Source organism: Sturnira hondurensis, unplaced genomic scaffold (assembly GCF_014824575.4).
Source record: "Sturnira hondurensis isolate 20B ecotype Veracruz unplaced genomic scaffold, ASM1482457v3 Scaffold0003038, whole genome shotgun sequence".
Taxonomy (NCBI): domain Eukaryota; kingdom Metazoa; phylum Chordata; class Mammalia; order Chiroptera; family Phyllostomidae; genus Sturnira; species Sturnira hondurensis.
This window is the reverse complement of record NW_028075669.1, coordinates 397,769-416,149: the sequence shown is the minus strand read 5'-3', so window position 1 is coordinate 416,149 and position 18,381 is coordinate 397,769. Positions and strand designations below refer to the sequence as shown.

The 18,381-nt window shown below is 37.3% G+C and overlaps 1 non-coding gene across 1 annotated transcript; it reads left to right on the top strand.

The window, feature by feature from the left end:
• Nucleotides 1-17,553: 17,553 nt before the first annotated feature.
• On the top strand, nt 17,554-17,717 carry LOC118983763 (U1 spliceosomal RNA). Its single transcript, XR_005065798.1, has one exon. It is a non-coding gene; the product is annotated as a U1 spliceosomal RNA (small nuclear RNA).
• Nucleotides 17,718-18,381: the final 664 nt, after the last annotated feature.

Sequence of the window (18,381 nt, the reverse complement as noted above, 5' to 3'; positions counted from 1 at the left end):
AATATTGATAATACAGGTGATACTCAAAAAGTCAATAATTGTGGACTTGCACTACCCATTTCTACCTTAAGTACTTATAAGAGGAGAGGAGGGGGAAGATGGCAATGAAGTAGGATGGAGCAGATTCCATTTCCGGTACACATGGGAGAAAATCCTGGCCAATCTATGGAGGAACAGCGTAAACAGCCAACAGATCCCCAGCATTTATGAAATTAAGAGACCAGAGATTGTGACGGACACTGAAGGACCAGACAGCTGCAGGTCAGTGGGGTCTCGGGGACCTGAGTAAAAACAAGAGCAGCGGTGGCAGTGCCCAGCTGTCCTGGCTAGCACCTAGAGGCATCCATCAGGGTCAAGAGGCCTCTGTCTGTGACCAGCACTAGGGGCATCTGCCACGGACTTATCAGTAGCCCCAGCACTAGGTAGGTCTAAGGCAGACTCTTTGGGAGACTTGGGCCTGCTGCAGGGTCCTTGGGAGAGAGCTGGCTCCCTCCATCCCCATCAAAGCAAGGCTAGGCAACAACGGGCAGAGACCTGTCTGCTTAAGTTTACAGAGAGGGTAACAAGGACAAAGGGCCATGGTCAACTTCAGACTCTGCAATTGCCAGCCTGGGAGAACTGAGAGGTGCATTGTCGTCACCAGTCTGGCTGGGGATTAGACTGGGCTGAGAGGCAGGCTTTCTGGAGAAGTTTTTTTTGGAAAGTGGACTGAGGTATTCTCCTGCAAAGGCAGCTTGGTTTGCTTCCCACCCAGCCTGGCAGCGATCCAGAGGAGGGGTGGAAGCACTTGAGTTCCCCCACGGAACTGGGAACGACCATGCCAGATCCTGTGGGACCCAGGCAGCCAGTTGGGGGTGCGGGTACCCGAAAACCAGTCTGGTAGTCTGGCTTGCTAAAGTGCGCACACGTGTCTGCACCCCAGCACACAGAGAGGTCCTGCTGCATCCAGAAAACCTGGTTTCAACAGTTTGAAACCATCATGGGAATATTTTTTCCTTTTTTTTTATACTAACTTTTTTTGTAATCTTATATCTTTTTAATTTTATTATTGTTTTATCTTTCAATACTTTTTTCCTCTCCTTTATTTTTCCTGTTTTATTCCTTCCTCCTTTCTTTCCAAACCTGTCACCTTTTCCTCCCTTCTCCTGCCTTTTTTCATTTGTTTGTTGCTTTGTTTCCTTTTACCCACAAGGGACACAAACAACTGGGAACCTCAAAAAGACCAGAGTGGGACCCAAAGAGGGGGCATCCCAACAATAGAGACAGGGAGACAAATTTCAATTTGCTATAGCAGAGAAGCCACAAGTTGCTGCATATTTGTATTATTTTTTCTTTATTCTCGCTTGTTTTATATTTTAATAGTATCTTTGCATTTCTCCTCTCTCTGTATAGGCTTCTTAGCCTAGGCTGGTTATACTGTATTATTTAACAGGTTTCCCCCATTCTCTCTTCCACAGTGTATTGCCAATTTTCTACACTTCACGCCGCTTGTTTTCCTTTAGCACACTACCCAAAGTTCTATACCCTCTATTCAGACAGATCACATAGACTCTGTCATATGATTGTTGTTCTAATATTATTGTAAATAATAGCTGTTCTATACAACTGTAAATGCTTCACAACACATCGCTCGGATCTTAGCCCACTTTACAGGTTCCTGAATTCTATTACTGTAGTGACTATTTCTATTTGCTCACAAGCTACAGCTAGTTACCATTCTTTACTCTCACCTTAGCTCAAAATCTGAGCGCCCGCAACATCACTGGTTTCTAGATCCAAGTCACAAGCCTTCCCTCCCCAACAAGAGACTTATCTCTTGTCCATTCTTTCTTAAAAGTGGCAAGTTGGGTTGAAGATTACGGTCAACACTATATGTAGCCTAAAGATCTATCTCTTCTCTACCGGCTGTGACTGTAAACATATAAAATACGCTCCCACTCTCATAAACCATTTTGCCTCCCCCTCCAACTGATCACAAAAATGAAAAAAGGAGTAGGTGGAAGCAGACAACATCAAGATACCTGAAGGAGACTGCACCACTGAATCCCACAGGTATTCTACCACAGGAATTCACACCACAAACCCAGGAAGTCAGAACAGATCAATTTAAGAAGCTGAGGCTAACAAGAAGAGTCTCACAAACAGTGGGAAGACAAAGAAACAATCCCCAAATGAGAGAAAAGGAGGAAGCCTCAGAAAGAATGTTAGATGAAATAGAGGCAAGTCAACTATCAGATATTGAATTCAAAGCACTGGTTATCAGGAAATTCAAAGAGCTCACAGTGAGCTACCAGGAACTACAGGGGAGCTACAATGAACTCTCCGCAAACTATACCAACATGAAAAAGGAAATAGAAACTATCAGTAAGGGACAAGAGGAAATGAAGAATACAATTTCCAAATTGAAGAACACAGTAGAAGGTATGAAAAGTAGAATCGATGAAGCAGAAGATCGGATCAGTGAGCTGAGGACAAAGTAGAAAAAAACTCACAAAAAGAGCAAGAAAATGAAAAGAAGCTCAGAAAGAGTAAAGGGGGATTAAGAGAAATGCAAGACAATATGAAACATAATAATATCTGAATAATAGAGACACCAGAAGGAGAAGAAGGAGAAGAGACAATAGAAGACAATAGGCAATAGACAATAATAGAGATGATAGAAGGAGAAGAAGAAGAACAAGGGATAGAAAACCTATTTGAAAAAGTAATAGGGGAAAACTCCCCCAATTTGATGAGGGAAAAAGTCACACAAATCCAGGAACCACAGAGAGTCCCAATCAAGAGGACCCCAAAGAGGCCCACTTCAAGACACATCATCATTAAAATGGCAAAATTCCAAGACAAAGAGAGAATATTAAAGGCAGCAAGGGAGAAACACAAAGTAACATACAGGGGAGCCCCAATAAGGTTAGCTGCTGACTTCTCAATGGAAACACTCCAAGCAAGAAGAGAATGGCAAGAAATATTCTGAGTAATGGGAACCAGAGGCCTGCAACCAAGGCTACTTTACCCAGCAAGGCTCTCAATCAAGATAGAAGGCCAAATAAAGAGCTCCCAAGGCCAAAGATGTCTAAGAATATGCCTCCCCCAAACCAGCTCTACAGGAAATACTTAAAGGACTGCTTTAAGGAAAGGAAAGAAAAGAGACAGACAGAGAGGAACACAGGTACAAAAATGGCAATGAGTAAGTACCTATCAATAATAACCTTAAACGTAAATGGATTAAATGCTGCAATCAAAAGACACAGAATAGCTGAATGGATAAGAAAGAATGACCCACACATATGCTGCCAACAGGAGACCCACCTCAGGACAAAAGACCATCACAGACTAAAAGTGAAGGGCTGGAAACAAATTTTCTGAGCAAACAGACAAGAGAAAAAAAAAAAGCCAGGGTAGCAATTCTCATATCAGACAAAATAGACTTCCAAAAAAGGGCCATAAAGAGAGACCCAGAAGGTCACTTCATAATACTCAAGGGAAGAATCCACCAAGAAGACATTAATAGTGTAAATATATATGCACCCAACATAGGAGCACCCAAATATATAACGAAAATCTTAGAGGACTTCAAGAAAGGGATGACACCAACACAATTATAGTAGGGGATTTTAACACCCCACTGTCAAAAATGGATGGATCTTCCGAACAAAACATCAACAAAGATATATTGGAATTAAACAATGCCCTAGATGAAATGGACTTAACTGATATATATAGAGAGAGCCTTTCATCCCAAAGAAGCTAAACACACATTCTTTTCAAATGCACATGGAACATTTTCAAAGATAGACCACTTTATAGGACACAAAACGAGCCTCAACAAATTCAAGAAAATGGAAATCACACCAAGCATTGTCTATGACCACAAGGGACTGAAATTTTAAACCAATCCCAAAGGAAAAAACCCCAAACACCCAAAATCATGGGGACTGAATGGTATGCTATTAAACAATGAATGGGTCAAGAATGAAATTAGGGAAGAAATCAAAAAGTTTCTGGAAACAAATGAAAATAAGCTCACAACAACCCAAAACTTATGGGACACAGTGAAGGCAGTCCTGAGAGGGAAAGTTCAGAGCAATACAGGCCTATCTAAAAAAGATAGAAATATTTCAAACAAACAACCAGACTCTATGCCTACAAGAACTTGAGAAACAACAAAAGAGACAGCCCAGAGCAAGTAGAAGGAAGGAAATAACCAAGATCAGAGCAGAATTAAATGGCACAAAGACTAAAAGCACAATTCTAAGGATCAATGGATCCAGGAGCTGTTTTTCTAAAAAGATAAACAAAGTCAACAAGCCATTAGGTAGGCTCATCAAGAAAAGAAGAGAGCCCTGGCTGGTGTAGCTCAGTGGATTGAGCGTGGGCCTGTGAACCACAGGATCGCAGCTTGATTCCCAGTCAGGGCACATGCCTGGGTTGCAGGCCAGTTCCCAGTTCCCGGCAGGGGACTCACGAGAGGCAACCATACATTGATATTTGTCTCTCTCTCTCCTTCCCTTCCCCTCTAAGATAAATAAATAAAATCTTAAAAAAGAAAAGAAAATAAGAGAGAGGACCCAAATAAACGCAATCAGAAATGAAAGAGGAGAGATTACAACTGACACCACAGAAGTAGAAGGGATTGTAAGACATTACTATGAAGAACTGTATGCCAAGAAATTTGAAAACGTAGGTGAAATGGAAAAAATTTCTAGAAAAATATAATCTTCCAAAACTCAATGAAGAAGAAGCAGAAAGCCTGAATAGACCAATAACGGCAGATGAAATTGAAGCAGTAATCAAAAAAATTCCGTCACACAAAAGCCCTGGACCAGATGGTTTCACAGGATAATTCAACAAAGCATTTAAGGGAGAGCTAACCCCTATCCTTCACAGACTATTCAAAAAAATCCAAAATGACGGAAGACTCCCAAATTCTTTTTTTTGAAGCCAACATCATCCTAATTCCAAAATCAGATAAAGACACAACAAAGAAAGAAAACTTTAGGCCAATATCGCTGATGAACATAGACACTAAAATCCTCAACAAAATATTGGCAAATCACATACAACAATACATTAAGAAGATCATACACCATGAGCAAGTGGGATTCATCCCAGGGGTGCAAGGATGGTTCAATATTCGCAGATCAGTAAATGTAATACATCACATTAACAAAAGCAAAGAGAAAACCCCTTGATCATATCAATAGATGAGGAAAAAGCTTTTGATACGGTGCAGCACCCATTTATGATAAAAAACACTCAGCAAAGTGGGAATAGAGGGAGCAAACCCCAATATAATAAGGCCATATATGAGAGACCCACAGCCAATATCATACTCAATGGGCAAAAACTAAAATCTTTTCCACTAAGATCAAGAACAAGACAAGGTTGTCCACTTTCACCACTTCTCTTCAATATACTATTGGAAGTTTTAGGCACAGTGTTCAGACAAGAAAAGGAAATAAAAGGCATCCAAATCAGAAAGGAGGAAACAAAACTGGCATTGTTTGCAGATGACATGATAGTGTACATGGAAAATCCTACAGACTCTATCCAAAACCTGCTGGAACTAATAAATGAATTTCTCAAAACAGCGGGTTACAGAGTCAATATCCAGAAATCAAAGGCGTTTTTGTATACTAACAATGAAACAGCAAAAGCAGAAATCAAGAAAAAATCCCATTAGATATAGGAAAAAGAAAAATAAAATATCTTGGAACAGACCTAACTAAGGAGGTAAAAGACCTGTATGCAGAAAACTACACAACACTGAAGAAAGAAATCAAGGAAGACACAAACAAGTGGAAGCATATACCATGTTCATGGATTAGAAGAATTAACATCATCAAAATGTCCATACTACCCAGAGCAATTTACAGATTCGATGCAATACCTATTAAAGTACCAATGGCATATTTCACAGACATAGAACCAACACTTCAACAATTTATATGGAACCATAAATGACCCCGAATTGCAGCTGCAATTTTGAGAAAGAAGAACAAAATAAGAGGGATCACAATACCTGATATCAAACTGTATTACAAGGCCACTGTAATCAAAACAGCCTGGTACTGGCATAAAAACAAGCACATAGACCAATGGAACAGAATGGAGAGCCCCAAAAGAAACCCAACTCTCTGCAGTCAATTAATATTCAACAAAGGGGGCAGTAACATAAAATGGAGTAAAGATAGCCTGTTCAACAAATGGTGTTGGAAGAACTGGACAGCCACGTGGAAAAAATGAAACTCAAGCACCAACTTACACCATACACCAAAGTAAATTCAAGGTGGATAAAAGACTTAAACATAAGCCGTGACACCACTGAAGTCCTGGAGGAGAACATTGGCAGGAAAATCTCAGATACTTCAGGCAGCAACATTCTTACTGATATATCCCCTAGAGCAAGGGATATAGAGGAAAGAATAAACAAATGGGATCTCATCAAAATTAAAAGCTTCTGCATGGCTGAAGAGAACAGCATTAAGACAAAAAGAGAACCAGCCCTGGCTGGTGTAGCTCAGTGGATTGAGCATGGGTCTGTGAACCACACAATTGCAGTTCGATTCCCAGTCAGGGCACATGCCTGAGTTGCAGGCCAGTTCCCAGCAGGGGACTCACGAGAGGCAACCATACATTGATATTTCTCTCCTTCTCTCCTTGCCTTCCCCTCTAAAAGATAAATAGACAAGATCTTTTTAAAAAGATAAAAAGAGAACCAACTGTTTAGGAAAACATGTTTGCCAATGATACCTCAGACAAAGGTTTAATCTCCAAAATATACCAACAACTTGCATGACTCCACTCTAAGAAGACAAGCAACCCAATTAAAAAATGGGCAAAGGACTTGATCAGACAATTCTCCAAGGAGGACATACAGAGGATCCAGAGACACATGAAAAGATGCTCAATATTGCTAGCTATCAGAGAGATGCAAATTAGAACCACAATGAGATGCCACTTTACACCAGTCAGAATGGCCATCATAAATGAAGCAACGGACGACAAATGTTGGAGAGGTTGTGGGGAAAAGGGACCCTAGTTCACTGTTGGTGGGATTGCAGACTGGTACAACTACTATGGAAAAGAGCATGGAATTTTCTAAGAAAACTAAAAATGAGCATGCTTTTTGACCCAGCAATTCCACTGTTAGGAGTATATCCTAAGAACCCTGAGACACCAATCCAAAAAGCTATGCACACCAATGTTCATTGCAGCACAACTTACAATAGCCAAGAGTTGGAAGCAACCTAACTGCCCATCAGTAAATGAATGGATCAAAAAACTATGGTACATATACTCAATGGAATTCTATGCAGCAGAAAGAAAGAAGGAGCTCCTCCCCTTTGCAACAGCGTGAATGGAACTGGAAAGCACTATGGTGAGTGAAATAAGCCAGATGGTGAAAGACAAATACCATATGATTTCACCTTTAACAGGAACTGAAAGAACAAAATAACCAGGCAAGCAAAATATGACCAAAGACACTGAAATACAGAACAGACTGACAGGGAACAGAGGAGAGAGGGGAGAGAATCTCAGGGGAAATTGTGAAGGATTCACAGGAACAAGTATAAAGGACACATGGACAAAAACTAAGGTGGGGGTGGAAATGAGAGGGAGGTGGGGAGCACTGGGGAGGGTGGGGAGGGTTGGGAATATAAGACAGAAAACTGTCCTTAAACAATAATTATATAAAGCTAAGAAAAATTTTAGAGATGGAAAAAAGAATAAAACAGAAGGTACAAATCTTAAGTAACTCACCAGTGTTGGTTGTTGTTAGGTGTACAAACATATTTTGTACACATGTTTAATGTAAATTTTAGAACCCAGTGGTGCTATTATGAAAAAAAGTTATAAGCATAGAGTGTCTAGAAAGTTAATATTTTTAAAAGACATTATGTCAAGATTAATACTGAAGTAAATACTAAGCATCCTAAGAATTCTTTCAAGAATGTGAAATTATCTAAGTTGTAATATTACTAGGGTTATAATGAAAACCTTTTTTATCTTCATTGTATTTTTCCACTACCATTAAGTCCCCTTATACTTGCTTCTAGTAATCACCGCACTGTTATCCATGTCCATGAGTCCTTTTTGCTCAATCCCCCCACCTGTTAACCTCACCCACTAGCTGTCACCTGTTCTTCATCTATGAGTCTGTCCCCATTTTCCTTGTTAGTTTAGTTTGTTTATTTGATTCAACATATGAGTGAAATCATATAGTATTTGACTTACTTATTTTACTTACCATACTTTTCTCCAGGTTCAAAGACCCTCCATGCGTACAAGTCAAGGGATAAAAAGTATTGTCGTTTCTACTGAAAACTTACTGTTTTATTTTTTTAATTTTGTTATTGCTGTTCAAGTATAGTTGTCTCCATTTCCCCACTGCCATTTTCTCCTGCCACAACCAGGCCCACCTCCCACCCCCCCAGCCATCCCTGCTTTGGGTTTGTCCATGGGTCATTTATACATGTTCCTTGATGACCTTTTCCCTTCTTTCCCCCTTTATCCCCCTCCCCTCTGATTACTGTCAGTTTGTTCTTTAATTCAATGTCTCTGGTTCTATTTTGCTTGCTTGTTTGTTTTGTTGATGAGGCTCCACTTATAGGTTAGATCATATGGTATTTGTATTTCACTGCCTGGCTTACTTCACTTAGCATAATGCTCTCCAGTTCCATCCATGCTGTGGTGAAGGGTGGGAGCTCCTTCTTTCTTTCTGCTGTGTAGTCTTCCATTGCATAAATATAACATAATTATTTGATCCATTCATTTATTGATGGGCACTTACGCTGCTTCCAGCACTTGGCTATTGTAAATTGTGCTATTATGAACATTGGGGTGCATAGGTTCTTTTGAATCAGTGTTTCGGGATTCTTAGGTTTTAATCTCAGAAGTGGAATTAAGGAGAACATAAACAGGAAAATCTCAGATATCCCACTAAGCAATATTTTCACTGATATGTCCCTTAGAGCAAGGGACATAAAGAAAAGAATAAACAAATGGACTTCATCAAAATAAAAAGCTTCTGCATGGCTAAAGAAAACATCAGCAAAATGAAACAGGAACCAACTCTATGGGAAAATATATTTGCTAATAGATCTCAGATAAGGGTTCGATCTCCAAAATATATAAAAGAGCTCATAGACCTCCACTCCAGGAAAACAAACAACCTAATTTTAAAAAATGGGCAAAGTACCTAAACAATTACTTCTCCAAGAAGGACATACAGAGGGCCCAAAGACATATGAAAGAATGCTCAATGTCACTAGCCATCAGAGAGATGCAAATTAAATCCACAATGAGATACCACTTCACACCGGTCAGAATGACCATCATTAAGAAATCAACAAACAAGTGCTGGTGAGCATGTAGAGAAAAGGGAACCCTCATGCACTGTTGGTGAGAATGAAGACAGGTGCAGCCACTCTGGAAAACAGTATGGAATTTCCTGAAAAAACTAAAAATGGAAAACTTATTTTTATCAAACTCTCTGAAATTATCTTTCCTCCTGCCACCACACATGCATCTATTGAAAATTGTTCTGAAAATTGGGCTACTAACCTGTTAAATAGCTCAGAAGTATAAGTGCAAGGCATGAAAATGAACTACTGAGATCAAAGGTGATATTCAGTGTAAACTTCTGCTGTTTTCCAACCCTTCTGTTTAAAGTATGCATCCAGGTTCTGGCCAAATTGGAGGTATAGGCAGACACATTTTGCTTCTTCACACAACCAAAAGAAGGATAACAACCAATTACAAAAACAAAGAACAACTAGAACTGCCAGAAAATCACTTGCATGAAAGTCCAACAACCAAGGAGTTAAAGAAACATTCATCCAGACTGGTAGGAGGGGTGAAGATGGGCAGCCAAAGCAGGGAGAACACAGAGCAAGGCAATAGATCGTGAGGGTGTTCCCACATTCATGGGCATATAAGCCAGGAGGAACAGTGGGAGAGCAAGACAGACCTCACAACCCAGGGTTTCAGAGTGGAAAACTAAAGACTCAATACCCTTGGTTGTAAAAAATCTCTGGCGATTGCAGTGGTGCAAGAAGCTCCCAGCCTCACAAGAGTGTTCATTGGAGAGGCTCACAAAACCTTAAAATGTACACAGACCTACCCACTTGTGAGTCATCACCTGAAAGGGCACAAACTTTTTATGGGAAGTGAGAGAAGTGATGGAAAAAGGGGTGAGAGCCTAGCAAGCATTATCGTTCCCTCTCTGACCCCTCCCTGATAGATAGAGCCACAAAGCAGCAACTAGGGTGGTCCTAGAATGTTAAAGGGACTTGTCTAAGATATAGAAGAAAATCAAAACTATGAATATTAAAATAACAACAAACTGACAACTGTCAGCAACTGAACCTAAAAAACAAATTAAGCAAACAACTAGAACAGGAACAGAATCACAGAAATGGAGATTACATAGAGTGTTATCAGTGGGAAGAGAGAGGGAAAATGGGGGAGGAAAGGTACAGGGAATAAGCAGCATAAGTGGTAAGTACAAAATAGACAGGGTGAGGTTAAGTACAGTACAGGAAATGGAGAAGCCAAATGAATTTTTTGTTTGGCCCATGATCATGAACTAAGTGAGGGAATGCTGAAGAGTGGAGGGGAATAAAGGGGAGAAAGAAATGGGACAACTGTAATAGCACAATCAATAAAATATATTTAAAAATAACATATGTACCCCAAAATATACATGCCAACATATGCTTTTTGATATGTGTAAGTTCAAGTAGGACTTAGAAAGTAATTAGAGAAGATAGTAAGAAAACACACAAAGAAAAGCAGGCCCTACTCAAAGAGAAAATGTCAAATGGGTAATTCTTCTGAAAACTCTAGAAGAGACAAAAAATAAAAATAAATGTGTGGTCAGAAGTACAGGCCAAGCTCCACAGATATGTATTCTGTTGTTGTTACATTTTATTTTACTCTGCAACTTAAAGTGACTCTGAAACCCACTGAATCAAAAAAGGGAGTCCTGGCAACTACTAGAAGGTCAAAATTGATGACAAATACTATAAATAAGTTAATTTTAACTGCCTAGTTGTTTTTTCTACTTTCCTACTTACTAACATTTTGTTTATGGTGGAACTCTACTTGATACTATGGGGTTTAGTTTTACTAATTGTAAATTCTAGATGTGACTAAATAAAATTTAGTGCTTGCAAAGCCATGTTTAATGTTACTTATAAATTCTTCTTTTAAAGAGAGAAGTAGAAAACAAAGACACACATAACTAAATAACTAGAGTCCTGGGAAGTGGCAGTTGTAATTAGTATTATAGTGAGCTAAGGATAACAGTAGAAATGTTTTAACTTATCTAAGTAGAAAGTTACTGAAATTGTCACTTAGCATGTGTTTGAACATAGTGGTTAAGAGTAATGGCTCAGGAATTACAGGTGTGACCTTGAATAGGTTATTGACTTTCCCTGAACCCCAGTTTCTTTATCTGTAAAATAAGGATAATAATATTGCTCATCTTATAGGGTCATTAGGGAAATTAAATAAAATAATGCATTTAAAATACTTAGTACTGTGCTTGGTAAACAGTAATTATTCAATACAATTGCTACATAATTTAGGCAGGGTTTTCTCTGGTTCATAATATAGCTTTTGGAAGAGTATTTGTTTTAAAGAAAGTGATAGTCCTATTATTCCTTATTCTTACTTAAGTTTAATTGTAAAATACTTCCTCTTGTCATTATTGCATTGTACTTCCAAATATGGGCTCCCTCTGCATTTGATTTCTTGTTATATGTGCCCGCTCTATCCAAACAAAAAAAAAACCCACAAATATTTGGAGAGGTAGGCATACCCAAAATTGAATATTCTATTACCCTGAGTAATAAATGTCCTTTCATTGGCATAGAAATGCTTATGTTGTCAGAAGGAAGGTATGTCATGATCGTTCATGAGGTTATCTACAGTTGTCAGACTTGAAGAACTGGAATAAAAAGAATTCCTTGGTTGGAGACAGGCTTAAATATGGCCTTTTTACAGATTTACTTATATTCATCAAATATATATTGAAGACAGCCTATAAGCCAGGCATGTTTCCTAACACTGATAAAGTCCCTGTTCTTGTGAAGCTGATATAGATATGATTATACATAGGAAGCAAGACCACTATAAGTTCTCTCCCATTACCTAAGCTGTGCTGAGAGAGAGCCAGCTTGTTGGAAATATGGGGCTTCCACAGTGAGTGTAATTCTTAAGCTGTGGGCTTCAAACTCAGATTTATTGTTGGTGTTGGGAGAGAGGGTATTATTGTAGAGCCTGGAAAATTGTATGCTCATAAATCTTTGTGAATGGAATGACTAAATACCATGCCTTACAAATATATATATATATATATATATATATATATATATATATACACACACAACTTTAAAAAAATACATGAGTGATATGATTAAGATAATACAAATCCATTTAAAAGTGTTAGTGACTATATCTTAGAGTTTATATACCCTATGCTTCAACAACTATTAAGATGTAACTATTATGTGGCATCCTTACAATTTTTAGCCATTAAAAAGTTGTCTCCATTATTGTAAATTTGGAACTGAATGCTATTAATATGTATGGATATTATTAAAACTCTTAGAACATTGAAGTACATGAAGAAATGATACATATGTCACATCTATAAGTCCCAAATCCTAAAGAAATGAATTCTGTGAGACAGAAATCATGGATGTAAAAAAAATTCAAGAGAATTTATCTACCAAAAAAGATGTTTGACAGAGGACAAAGTTCATAAATCCCAGGTAGGCACTTATAAAGGGTAGAAAACAACAAAAGCTCTCATTTATTGCTGGTAGGAATACAAATGGCACAGCCATTTTGGAGACAGTTTACAGTTTCTTTACAAAGCTGAATATAGTCTTAGCATACAATACAGCAATTATGTTCATAGTTATTTGCCTAACTGACTTTAAAACTTATGTCCACACAAAAACCTGCTAATAAATGTTTATAAAGTTTAATTTATAATCACCAAAAGCTGGAGGTAACCAAGATGTCCTTCAATAAGTGAATGGATAAACTGTGGTATACCCAGACATTGGAATGTTGTTCAGCAATATGAAGAAATAAGCTATTAAGCCATAAAAAAACATGAATAAACTTTCAATACATATTTCTAAGGTAAAGAAACCAGTCTGAGAAGGCTACATACTGTATGATTCCAATTATATTACATTCTGTAAGAAGTAAAACTAGAGACAGTAAATATCAGTGGTTACCAGAAGATTGCAGGGAGGTGGGGAAGTTTGAATAGGCAATGCACAGGGAATTATTGAAGGTAGAGAAACTATTGCATATGATACTGCAAGTGTGGATTCATGAAACTATTCTATCAAAACCCACTGAGCTTTGAAGTACAAGGAGTTAATCTCAATGTATGCAAATTTAAAATTATCCTTGATGAGGTCAAGAGAATCCCAGGATGAAATGCAGAATGTGACAAAACCGGCTAACTGTATTACAAATTTATAGAACAAGCTCTCAGAAGGAGGTAGGAGAATAAGTTGCAGACCTGAGTTACTTGGGAAATAAATGGAGTTTAAGATTACAGATAAAAAGGGCTGCACAGAAAAACTAAGCTCCAGTTTGATAACATTCTTTCCATTGGTGGTAGGGATTAACTATCTGATATTTTTATACACATAAACAAGAATTGAAAAATTAAGTAAACAGATGGCAAATGGTGAGAGCCAGACTTGTCATTATTGAAGTGGGAATTTACATTTAAGCAAGGGGAGGTAGCAAGAACAATGCATATGTTACAGCTCAAATTATTTTTAGATATGTGTATAAAAATTTATTTTACACACATATATTCCCTTGCTTTGTCAGCTATGAGGGCCAAGAAACAAAGTTACCCTAGTAGCAATGCACACACATAATATCAAGAACTTGTTTTCTAATACCATCCTCTAGTAAATGAACTTGGACTCCTTTGAGATGTAGCTGAGTCAAGACTTGGGACAGGAAATATACAAGTTAAAACTGAGCATCTTATACTGCCAAAAAGAAATAAAATGCCAAACAGAAAAAGAAAAACCCACAATTATGGGACTGTGCCAAAGGGACATAATAATCCACTGAGTTACCAATGGCCAAAGTTGAAAGATTTGAACAAGCCATCAATTATAGTATCAGAGTATAACCCAAAATATAAATTAAATATTCATGAGTTTATGGTGATGTAAATAAAAGATTGAATAAATTAATAAAAGAATGACTAAAGACAAATCTTCCTTGCATAAGAATTTCAAATATCTTATGAAGCTATTCTACCCTTAGGGAGGGGATCTTGCCGCTCAGTAAGTGTGGGTAAAGCATAAAGTGACTTTCTTTCTAAAGAGTACTGGGTGAAAATGGGGGGAGGAAGAGTACTTATATAATGGAGAAACCTGGACAGCACTACCTCAGCCTGAAAATCAATACAGATGTCATGCTAATGGTTATGTGTCCTGATATGATGAAAATGGTGCTTTACTTCTGTGATTTTCCTAAACAAGCAGTGTACATATTTCTTACTTCCGCAAACCATTTCTGATAATCATGACAGAATGACACTATTGCTATACTATTATTTTATGACATAAAACATTGCAAAATGCCATTATGATGACTTGCATTTTCCCCACCATGGTAATAATAGTAAGATCACTACTTCAGTCTTAATTTGCAACATTTACTTTGGTATTATTTGGTATTATTTGCAACATTTTTACTTTGGTATTTGAGCACTTCTCCATTGCATAAAAAAAAAAAACATTAAGAAAGAAGTGTGCTGTAACCTTCTACTATAAAAGCAAACCAGTTTCCTAAGAATATGTGGGTCAGTGATTTTGTCAAGTAATATTGAGTGCTTAATATCATCATGTTAATTATAATTGCACTGTTTTTACTTTCACACCTGTGATTAAATATAAATATTTTAGTTTGGAATATGAAACATCTTCACTATGAAGAGAAAATTGGAGAAAAGGAAAATGCCAAAAACATATTCAAATGTAATGCCTTAAGAATACAAATAATCTCTTCCATCATACTCTTGGTCCCGAAGGAACAGCAAAAATTGGTAAAAGAGGACAAGTCTTAAAACATGAGCTGCCCAAGCAGGTGGCAATCAGGAAATAGTCCTACATCAAGAAGCTGAAAGGAGATAGCAAAGGTGATTAGGTATTTAGGATTGACTGTGATACTTGCTGGAGAAAAACTGTGCCTTATTCAGTAAAAGTTCTTTGAAACTCTCTAAAGTTTCCATAATAAATCAGCTTTTCTTGTTTTCAAAACTGTAGTTTTAAACATGCAAGTAGTGTTAAATATGATGGCACTTTAAAAGATGGAGCCTAGATAAGGGTGATTTGAGGCAACTTTGACGCAAACTTTAAGGAGGTGTTTTCTCTCAGGGTCACAAAAATGCCAAAATTTCACTAAGAATGAGTTTCTCCTTGAGTTTGCACCCTACATACCTCTTTTGCTTCACTGTAGTTTGGGTCTGGTTTATGACAGTGACCAGAGGGAAGAGGGGAGGGAATTTCAGGGGAAATAGGGGATGGATTTAAAGGAACATATATAAAGGATACATGGACAACAACTGAGAAGGGTGGAAATGGGAGGGAGGGAGAAGCACAGGGGGTGGGATGGGATGGGAGTAAGAGACAGAAAACTGTACTTGAAAAATAATTAAATAAAAAAATAAAAGAAAAAAAGAATGGACCTTTATATGCTAGATGTTATCTGACTACTTAAGAGAAGAAATATAACATTATTTGATATTTCTAAGTCAGTATTTTGTCATTCTTTGTGCCTTTTTTTGTTAAACAGTGCACTGGATATTTCTGGAATGTTATAAAAGAAGGAGAACACTATATATATAGTTTACCTCCAAAACATAAAGGTAGCATGTAGGAAGAAAAATCTATTATAACATGAAACAAAAAGAGACTAAGAGCAAATATATGTGCATAGGGCAAGCTAAAATTATATACAATATTACTTAATTATAGATATTCACTGAGCAAATGGGCATTTTAAATTTGTTTATCAACTTATAATTGCATATTTTTTCTATATCAGGTCATGAATGTGCATAGAGCTTCAAGTGAATTTCTCGATTTAAGACAGCTATAGGTTTATTTTTTAATTCCAACTTAAAAGTATTACATATATGGATTTAATTTGCTGTAGATTAGGACTGAATTGTCTAGCTATGCCCCCATGAGAAAAAGTAATACTGCACAGAGACTGGAGAAATATCTGTGTTAGTTTTATTTGAGATGATACTCCTTTATTTGGTAGGCAAAACCTTTAATCCATGTCTTTTTTGAGGATTTCAGTCTCTCCATCTTATAGTTCTAAAGCTATAAAACTATAGCTCTTTGAAGGAGGACACGGGGACAAAATGAAGGGATTAATTAATACAAATTGATAGTCACAAAATAGTTATGGGGATATAAAGTACACACAAGGAATACAGTCAATCATACTGTAATAATAGTGCATTGTGTTAGATGGGTACTAGACTTATTGTACCATCACTTTGTAAGTTATATAAATGTCTGACCACTATGCTCTACAATGGAAATTAATATGATATTGATATCAACTACAATTTAAAAATAAACCATAATTTTTTAAAAATGTTTTATTTATTTATTTTTAGAACTAGGGGAAGGGAGGGGAAAAGAGACAGAGAGAAGCATCAATGTTTGGTTGTCTCTCACTCACCCCCTGCTGGGGACCTGGCCTGCAACCCTGGCATGTGCCCTGACCAGGAATCAAATCAGTGACCCTTTGGTTCACAGGCTGATGTTCAATCCACTGAGCCACACTTGCCAGGACAAAACACAATTCTTTTTAAAGAAAAAATTTTTAATTGTTAAAATTTTAAAACAATAATAGCAATAGACATATTTCTAGGAGAATAAATTTAGACAATAAAATATCATATTAAATAAATGATGAGCAGTCACAATAAGGGGAACAGAGAAGTTAAAACCATGTGTGTTTGCAAGAGGCAGACAGCTAGAGACATAGAAAAAAACATAGAGGGGGTGTATTTAATATAAATACATTGGTCTCCTTTTCCCTGAAGTCAGAAGCCTCTTGTGTCATAACTTTTTTGAAAACCCAGGTTTATAAGTGCCCCTTCCTTTTTTTTCTATCCTTTATTTGTGGATAACCACAAGCAATATTTAGCCCTTTGAGATTTTGAATGTTCATAATTCCGAAGTTGTTAACACTCTGCTGAAAATCTCCTTCATTACTCTCCTCTTGTTCTTTTAATGCCAAATTTTCAATTAGGTGCTAACCCTAATAGTACAGCTAACCTTCTTAGCTGGAAGTACACCATGCTCGTTAGGGCAAGGCTTTGTAATCTATTTCATTTACTGAAGTATCCCTTTTAGGTATGGTTAACAGTTCAGATACAGGACACCCAGTTTAGTTCTGTTTGATTTTCAGGTAAACTGGCCTCCTTCTGCCCCAAATATTGTAGGGGACACACTTATTTTAAAAATTATTCTTATACTTACCTGGCAGAAGAGATACCATGATCATGAAGGTGATTTTTCCAGGGCGAGGCTTATCCATTGCACTCTGGATGTGCTGACCCGTACGATTTCCCCAAATGTGGGAAACTCAACTTCCTAATTTGTGGTACTGCAGGACTGCATTCGAGCTCTCCTCTGATAGAAAAAAGAATATCCTTTTGTCTAAAATTCTAATTACACTGGTTGTTTATTTTTTTATTTTTGCTAGCTCTAGCCATCTTACTTCCAGGTAAAGTAAGACAGCATTATGCAGCCCTTATGTACTCATTCCACTTTCACAAATTTTATTCTACTTAATCCTTTTAATAACTCTGTGATGTCTGAATAATCATCCCCATTTTATTAATGGATAATTAATCTCAGAGATTTGCACAAGGCCATAAAGCTAATGGCTGGCACATTCAGGATTCAACTACTTCTGTGACATGAAACACAATAGGCCTCTCCCTCCACAATGCTGTCTCCCCCTCAGTCTTTCCTGTTTTTCTTACATAATAGAAAACACACAAAAAGGAAGTTAGTTCTTCTTACTCAGTGTGTTTTAAAATACTTTTTTCCTGCTTAAAATGTAAATTATGGAACTTTTAGGCATTCATATAGGTATAGAGAATAGTATAGAGAACTCCCCGGTACTCACCACCCATCCTCAACAATTAGCAACATTTTTACCCAAATCCTATTTCATCTGTTCATTGTCCCCCTACTTTTTTTCCTAGAGTATTTTCAAGACATCATATCATTTAAGTTCTTGTTATTGTCACAAACTTGGTCCATAATTACATCACAGTTAACTATTAAACAA